At 27.5% G+C, this 9,522-nt stretch overlaps 1 pseudogene; it reads right to left on the minus strand.

The window, feature by feature from the left end:
* Nucleotides 1-357: 357 nt before the first annotated feature.
* The window catches only part of LOC100743469, a 10,350-nt pseudogene continuing 1,185 nt past the window's right edge, over nt 358-9,522 (minus strand).

The following is a 9,522-nucleotide window of genomic DNA, read 5'->3' on the forward strand; positions in this document are numbered from 1 at the left end:
TCACTTCTGCCCCCGGCAGTCTTCAGACGCTCACAACATGGGGCACGCCAGCCCTCTCAATACCGCTTCAGAGCGTGCACTCTTTCCCCCTTTCCCTTCTTCACCACACACTTCTCTTTTTCTCTTCTTTCTTTCTTTTCAGCCCTTCTTTTCCAGGTGTTCTTTTTCACGGTCTCTTTCTTTTTTCTTATATTACTTCCGTTTATACGCTCACTCTCTCTCTCTCTTTCTCTCTCTCTCTCTCTCTCTCTTGCTTCCCGTGAAAATTTTTTCAGTCTTTTCAAATCTAAACTAGTCACTCTTCGCGAATAATATTCTTCTAGAAGTGGAAGAAACACGATTGATTTTGAATGAAGGCTATAGAAAAAAGGCTCGATAATAATTGTGACACTGTATTTCTTTCTCCTTCATTCACCTCTTTCTTATCCTCTGTTACCAGTGTTTTATCACCTTCGTATATCCTTCTAAGAGAGAGAGAGAGAGAGAGAGAGAAAGTCCTCCGAACCTTCTTTCGTTGAAGGACTTTTAAACGTCTTCTCACTCGTTTCTCCTCGTTTCGACGTCGATGTAGCTCCTTTTCCCTCATACGAAAAATAACTCTTATTTACAAACACACTGAGTTTTTTTCTTTTTCACTCTCTCTCTCTCCCTTTTTATTACGCAATCCACGAATGTGTACACTCGCTTTCCGATACTCTCCCCTCGTGTAATCCTTTTCGTTCCTAAGCCCCTTTCTGTCCTTTTAACTAATTTTATCAATTTTCAACAACGATACGTTCAGTTCTTTATTTTCTTCTTTTTTACTGCTATCAGTTCACTTGTCGTCTTACGCTGTAAATTCCACTTTTCGACGAAACGAATTCTCATTCAATTTCACTATCAACTTCCATGATCTTTGTGATGTTGATGTCTGAAATCAAACAATAAACCATTAAAGCGCTATTTAATACTTGTGTCAACTAATTTATTTTTCTATTAAAAGAATCATAAGTTCTTGCAAATCAAGAATTAAATTCATCTTGATATAAAGAAACTCTTGAAAAATTTTATAATTGTATAATTTCATTAATTATGGATCCACAAACCACGTGTACCACCTGTTTTGTAAATACATTCATATATATTCATATATTATTGATTGATAATTTTATGAAATAATATAATTTCTTAAAAATTTCTACACTCAAAAAGATCTCAGAATATCGTATCAAGTACTTCTAATTACAGTGATATATTTGTCACCCAGCGTATTACAGGAGGAACACAGAATTAATAGCGACAATAGTAATGATGAATTTTTTAACGAATACAATTAAATATCAAATGGATATTTAAGTAACGCAAAATTACTATCGAAAGAATTCATTTCTAAATGCTTTATTATTTAAAATGCAAGTATTAGATATATATGTATATGTATGTACAGTCGATCACAAAGATTCAGACACTGTACAATTTTCAATAAATGTACAAGGACCAATAAAAATGTAGTATATTATGTTACATTACACTATATAAATAACAATAGAATAACAATAGAAAAAGTTTTTAAGTTATTATTTATTGTTGTGTAGATATTAGAAGAAATACTGAAAAAGAGAAAATTTTCATGTTACAAAAAATTTCGGGAACAAGATATATATACTATTCATTGCAGTAAGACTAACGATCTAGTACATCTATAAATATTAATTAACAATTAAAAAATTCAACAATGTCGTGAATTTTGTACTTGGATTGAGATAATATACTATACAATTTTAATATACTATAGAATCCTACTTTTTTATCGCACTCACACGTTACAAGTTATAAGAAAGAAAAGGGGAAAAGCATAATTCCTTTTCTATCGAAAATAAAGCATTCTTGTCCGTTGATATGTCTTTTAAACGCCTTTAATTAAATATCGAAATACATATTTATATAAATTTTTAGCAAAATTCGAGAAGCATACTTCAACCAATAATTGTATATATAACTTCCTTCTTAAACATAAGATATAAAATACATTTTATAATGTCAATCCTATTACTTCCAAAATATATCTCGTAAGTAAGCTACCCAATAAGTGTCGACGGTAAACGTGTCGCCTATTATTAGGCACGTCGTTTCCGCATACGCGCACGTAGGATGTGTTATATATAGGTTTATTTAATGAAAAGAAAAGTAAAATAGTCTAAATAATTTTGATACTAATCGAACTTAACAGGTTTTAATCGTGAACGTATTTCCTACAGCATATTTTTTTGTTTTACAAATGTAACAATGTATTATAGATAAAATTAAAATCATGAAGTCTCGCGAGTATATCATTAAACAATCGGAATTTCAACGCTAAAATTTATATTACAGAATAATAATTAATAATTACTTTAAGAACAAAGTATGTATTTCTAGGTACTCAACAAGATGTATATATATAGATTTTCTCAATTTTATCATGGTTATGGCATTATGGATATTATTAAATACTGTTATAAAACTAGATAAAGTTAGTTACAAGAACCAGTAACAATTTATTTAATTAATTGCTAATATTTTTATTTAAAAATACGTAATTCAAGTATTACAACATGCAAGTATTACATCGATATTTTACATATTTGAAAAAATTTGTTGATTTAGTACTAATAATAGTGTTTAATGTGGCATAAGATTTTAAAGTACACCAATTGCCGATAACATATCATAAAAATTAATCTAAAAGATGTAAAATTAAAATGATATAATCAAACAATAAATAACATTTTTCAGGCACAATAAAGAATCCTACTAAATAAACAATTAACAATAATCTAGATATACATGTATTCTAAGAAGGAAACCAAATAATACCAAGATCATCTAAATTATACCTTTTTATTTTACTAATATTTATAAATTTCTATATATTCATCAAAATGGAATAGCGAAGGAACAAAAAACCAAAGCTACAATTAAGAAATAAACAAAACAGAATAATAATTAAACAAGTAATACTACTTCATCTAACTTTATTATTTTAAATCACCCTTGTATTTCTTAAGATTATAAAAGAGATTATAAAAGTATAAAAATTTTTTGAAAAATATTTCGATTTTATGGTGCTTTATTTACTAAACTACTAATTTATTTTATTAAGCATATCCCGTAATGTGTACTTCAGATTAATTATAATTATACATACATACATACATTAAATCAATAATATTGCATAAACAAGAAATGATATTTATATACATAATCTAGTTACATTTTATCAATTAATTTAGCCTATATTCATTCTTTAATGTTTATCGTAACAAACTATGTATAACACTATATAACTATGTATATCCTTTGAATTTAAACATTAATCTTTATATATTATAAATATTCAATATCATAAAACAAAATGTAACACATTTTAAAAATGGAATTAAAATGTAAACAAATATTTAATTGTTTATAATTATTACTTTTCCTTAATTTTAGTTGTAGTAATAAAAGAGACAAAATTATATACTATAAAAGATGCATATTTCCACAATATATCTTCCATAAAGCTATACTTTAACATTTTAAAACAAAGTATATATTGAATTGTTATTTGAACTTTTGTTAAGAAGTATCGTACAAAGTTTTAATATCAAATGTCACATTATAAGATTTTTGTAGTGAACGTATAGCAATGTATAATTTTTATCAAAAGGAAAAATGATGTAAGTGATTTATATTAACAATCAAAGTAATATTTCGTTTTTATTTCATTTTATTTACGTCATTATACTTTAGACACAGAGCCTATTACAAGGAATTTGGTGAGTTTTTATTTCTAATTCCTTATACTATTATGCATTAGATTCTTATATTTGATTTTTAATTCTTACATTATTGTATATTGCTACCCTATTATAATCAAGTTAATATTATTGTGGACTACATTCATTTATTTTATGATAAATCAAATTATTAAACAAATATTGTACTACAAATTACTAACTGTATAATGCAAAAGAAAAGTTAATAATGTTTTAATTTTGCATTAAAGTAAGCAACTGTTTTCTTCATTAATCCTCTAATCAAATATCAATACTTAGAAGCTACCCAACAAAGCCCACACGTTTTATCATGAATCATTACTTTATACAAATTTTCATCATTAGTATTATAATTTCTATCTGCACATTAAAAAAAAATTTAACATATATCATGTAAAACACAGACATTGTTTTGCTTTATGTCTCCATATACATATAATATGTTTCTAGTTAAAGAAATAAAATTCTTAATTAGATTTAAATTCCAACTGTACGTATATGACATAATTTTATACTTTTTCTATTAACAAAAATTTTGCTTCCATTAATTAAATGATGAAACTAATATTTTTGAATGTTTAGAATGACAAAACTAATATTAATATCCAAGATTTAATGAACATATAATATATATGATAACATAGTACACATAACGCCAATTTGTAATTTCTCACATTGATTATTTTTTAATTCTGAAATATAAAATAGAAAGAATGATATTATATAATCATCTTCTAATATGATCTAGAATATTAATTACATGGCATATATTATGTACTTATGTACTTTTAAATAACTTAGATAAAATAATGTGCGATTTACAATGATAGTAAAAATGTGCTTCTTTCAATATGAATGAGATTATACTTCATGAATATATTTCATGTATTATAATATTAAATGATCTAATATATTTATAATATTTTAATTATTGATCTTAAATAGTTAACTCAGTTGGAATGTGTTCATGACAATAATTTAATATGTACTAATGCACATCATCTTAAAAAGTCAATACTTTTAAATCTGCCATTAAATACCATAATCAGTACTACTTTACTAATTTAATAACTCATTTATTAATCAATAAATAAAGTCGTAACAATGCTTAACAAGTTATAGATATCAAAGTAATGAAATATCAAACAAGTCATAACATTCAAGATATTAACACTAATTAATTACTAAATTATAACTAAAACATGAATAACATGGAATATAAAAAAAATTCTGTAATATTAGCATAAAAATTAAATGTTTAGTTTATACACAGATATGAATTTTATATTTAAAAATTTTATTTCTATTAAGAATTAGTGCAATCAATAAATCAATTTTAATCATAATTTGTATCAATAATAAATAATTGCAAATCTTACGTTATTCTGCATTACTTGTTTCTTTTCATTGCACTTATACATTAATTACAGATTGTAAAAATTATATATTATTAATTAAACAATAATAGAAATTAGAGATACAAGTATTTTAACAATTATATATCATTATTAAACGTGCAGTATTAAAAACATAATAGTAAATATCACACATATATATAATAATGTTGTTTCTTTTACACTGCAATATTCATTAAGAGCTTATAATCACATTACTTAACATATTGTTGCATGTATATCTCTAAGTTTTTATTATTGTAAACATTTGACAAATGTAAAATATTTAAAAAATTGTTCACCGTATCAAAGTATGAAAAATCTAATGAACCTGATCTGTTGTTGCACGTATTATAATAAATTATAAAAATAAATAATATAATAGATATAAAACAATTAATAATTGAAACTAAAAGAATTATACCATTTTTATGTTTACCCTCAGTAACTTTGATTTCAGAAAAACTTCTCAAATCTTATAATCTCAATTTAAAATTCACGATATAATAGTCTTTTTCGCTTTGCTTCTTCCTCTCTAATGTTCTAAAAATGATGGAGGCTACATTGATTTTGAAAACTCAAAACTATTTTACATATTTTAAAATCCAGATATTCTAAGAATATGTGATTTCCTTTTTAAAATATATGATAATTTAGAATTTACGATATGGAAAGAAACAATACATGAAGCACAAACTTAGAAGTTTCGTAAAGTATTCTGTACTTTAAAATAAAAAACCATTAAAAGGTCAATGACATAAAACTTAAAATTTCTACAACACAATCAAATTTATTCTTATATGTTATAATCTAACTTTTATTTTAAAATGGAATTAAATTTATAACCAATTTTCATATACACTATAAAATCTAACAATTTGTTAAAAATCTGTAATTGACAATAGGATATAGGAACTATTCAAATAGAATATAAAAAATATAATATTATAATGGCAATTAATAACTTGCTTTAATTTCTACTTGTAACCATTTGAAATACTTATATTAAACATTATGATATTACTTTTATTTTTTATAACCAAGTTAACATCATATTTGATATAATTTCAAAAATAGCAATACATTTCATGTAAGATATGTCGCCTTACTAACTGAACAATAAAATGATCTTGAATACATCTCTAGTCAAGTTTTACCTTCTTTATTTTATAAAAAATACATCTTTTTACAGAAAGTAGAGAGTAAAACTTTATAAATAATAACAAATTGTAACAAGTTGATAACAATTAGACTAGACATTTACTGATTTCAAATTATCGATATACAATTTTGGAGGAAAAGGGAAAAACAATTACATTGTTTGAAATTCTTGTTTTGTTTATTAACATGTATGAATAATGAAAACCAGTAAAATTATGGTAAGATCAAGAAAAAGAGACGATTAACCATATTTGAGGTTAAGTACTAATGATCAGTAACCTAACCTAGAAACATTCGTTTCTACACGAATCACAAAATCGTAAATTTAAAAAGAAAATAAGAGATAAAAATAACATTAAAAAATTAATTGATAAAAACAAATATAAGGACATTAAAAATAATTAAATTTATTATACACTATTTTCAGTCCATTTACCTTTTCGATGCAGTACGAACGTTTCAAAATACACAATACAATAAAATTTCATAATTTAAAAATTTAAGCCTTAAGAACTAAAAACAAAATAAATGAATTTTTTCGTTTATAGATATTCTTCTCTTCCTTCTTTCATTTTTTCGCGTTTTTCTAACTACATTAATGAAAAGAATAATAATATAAATAAAAGTATGAAATTATACTTCTTTAGTTTTTTCTACTACCAATCTCCCCCCTCTATTCTGTTTTCCTTCTTTTCTCCCATTTTCTTTATCTCGAATAACTAATTAAAACATATGCTTTGCAAGAACAAATGATTACATATTTTTATAAATGTTATATATTAAAATTTTGACTCACCAGGTATTTTTCATTGTTAGACACTTGATAAAATACCATCCAACACTTCACTACAAAGCACAGATATTTTTCAACGATGCTGTTAACTTGTCAATAGACACACTGGTTTCTAAAAATTATAATTTCCTTTCTTCTGCTATTAAACAAAATTACACAATTTCCATCATTTACTCTTTCTTAAAATTGTTAAATTGACACACAGTGGGATGTTTTTCCAATTTAGCTGGTCAAAATTACTTCTGTTATTTGCTTGATCGACAACATGATTACTGACTTATTTGTGGTAAAATTAAAACAATTTAAAGACAAAAAATCATTAGAATATGTTTTTAATGGTTTAATTGTTATTATCGATAAATATAATAATATGTACATACAATTAAATATAACTAAGATATGTGTACTTCAGATTTTTTATTTCAGATTTTATATATGGAAATTTATTTTTAATTTTCTTGGTCTAATCCTCCAAATATTTTTCATGACTCAAAATGTAATTTTTAACAAATTTTAATTTTTCATTAATATTACAATGTTATTTTTGTTGCATTATATGAAATATATTTTGAAATATTTCTCTTTGATATATATCTCTTCGAGTCATTGTTTTAACCCAAGATGCTCCCAAAAACAAAATTTTCAAGTAAAAGTAATCCTTAATGAAAAAATATCACATATGACCATTTATTATATTCGCAATGATCACAAGGAGATTCATGTATTTTAACAAATCCTTTCAAGTTATGATGATAGATCCTTTAAATTTAACTAGAAAATTCCTTTCCTTAATACTCTAAGTATGTTGAAATGAATGAAATTTTAATTAAAATGCTTGAGACTTATGCACCTTTACGTACTTCAGAACAATCTAGGAAATAATTTGATACTGACAGGTACCTTTAAAAACAGGAAAAAATGACGAATTTGAAAGATTATTATCGCGGAAATAAGCAACAAAATGTACGTTCGCTGTGAGACACGGTCAAGTTTCAATTAATCATCAGAAGCTATACATGTTAATGTGAAGATGAAAACAGTTGCAGTTTATTGCCTCCGTGGTACTTGCCTTTCTCAGATAAAAAGTTATTTTTACCTGTAATGAGTTTAACAAAACTGACTTTTGTCCAACTAGATCGAGCAAATAACCCACTGTGCGACGTAAGAAACGTGCTTGACACCTTTTTCTTTGGTAATGAACGGTGTGGTCACGAAAATGGAAAAATAAATAGATCGTGACCATGAAATCAAATATTAACCGCACGCATAGTAAGTTTCTTATCAGAGAAGACACTAAAAAATCTTGTTGATAAGCTCGACTTGTGATTCTCACAGGCCTGAGTGGCGACCGTATTTCACACGTGGACACTTGTATCTTTTCGTGAATACGAGCGGTTAAAATGTCGGACTCCCACGCCACCACCTTCAGACAATTACACGTAACGGTTGACACTATACCGACACTGTATCAATGACACTAAGTGCACAGTGCTCCATAGCATGATTATTTCAAGTTAACACCGTTATGAGAGGACACTAAACGAACGAGAAACAGTATACGTATCGCGATCAATCCGTCCATTTGTTCAACTAGTCACCTGTTAGAAGCAGACTGACTAATCTTTTTCCTGTGATCAAATCTTTACTTTGTTTTCACACTAGACGAATAATACCATCAAAGCATAATACACTTGTTATTCACAAGCGAACATCCTCATGTTAATCGCAAAAAGCGGTAGCGTGTTCTTTATCACAAGGAAAAAACAGCAGAGAGAATAACGAGAGCGCAAGCACGAGGAAAGACGAAAAAAGTCAATGGCTACCGTTTGTTTTCTTTCATTCGTTCGTTTGCTTGTTCGTTCAACTGCGACTACGTTGAATCGGGTTTAATCGGGTCAAATCGGCTCAATTCAGGTTATGGCCATCGGGGAGTCGAGCATGCTTTGCATGACGCGGCCCGACGACAGGTATATCACGTGGTTCGTCGCGTCCTTTCTCACAATCAGTCGCAACGTCACTGTAGTTCTTTTCAGTTGACTCGGTCAAGATATCGCACTAAGTCAATGTTCAGAAGTTGTCGGCAACTTCTCGCCCTATGAATAGGCGGTTCAACGTGCCTGGATTATTGGTGTGATCAAGTACATACACTAGTAGACATGCTGCATATACCACGTCGTGGTATGGTTCTGGCGCCGTCGGCGCTGCTGCTGCGGACGGAGAAGGCCGGAGTAATAAAACTGGCTGACACCCCCGCGAAAGCGCTGCAATGAACTCGCCCGGTTTGTAGGGTCAAAAGCACCGCGGCAAAATAATAACAACGCAGCCGCCACCACCGTCGTCGTCGCCACCGCCGTCGTCGTCGTATAGGCTGAGGGGTCAGCAGCGTCGCAACTGT

This window comes from Bombus impatiens, unplaced genomic scaffold (genome assembly GCF_000188095.3).
Source record: "Bombus impatiens unplaced genomic scaffold, BIMP_2.2 scf_0389, whole genome shotgun sequence".
NCBI lineage: Eukaryota > Metazoa > Arthropoda > Insecta > Hymenoptera > Apidae > Bombus > Bombus impatiens.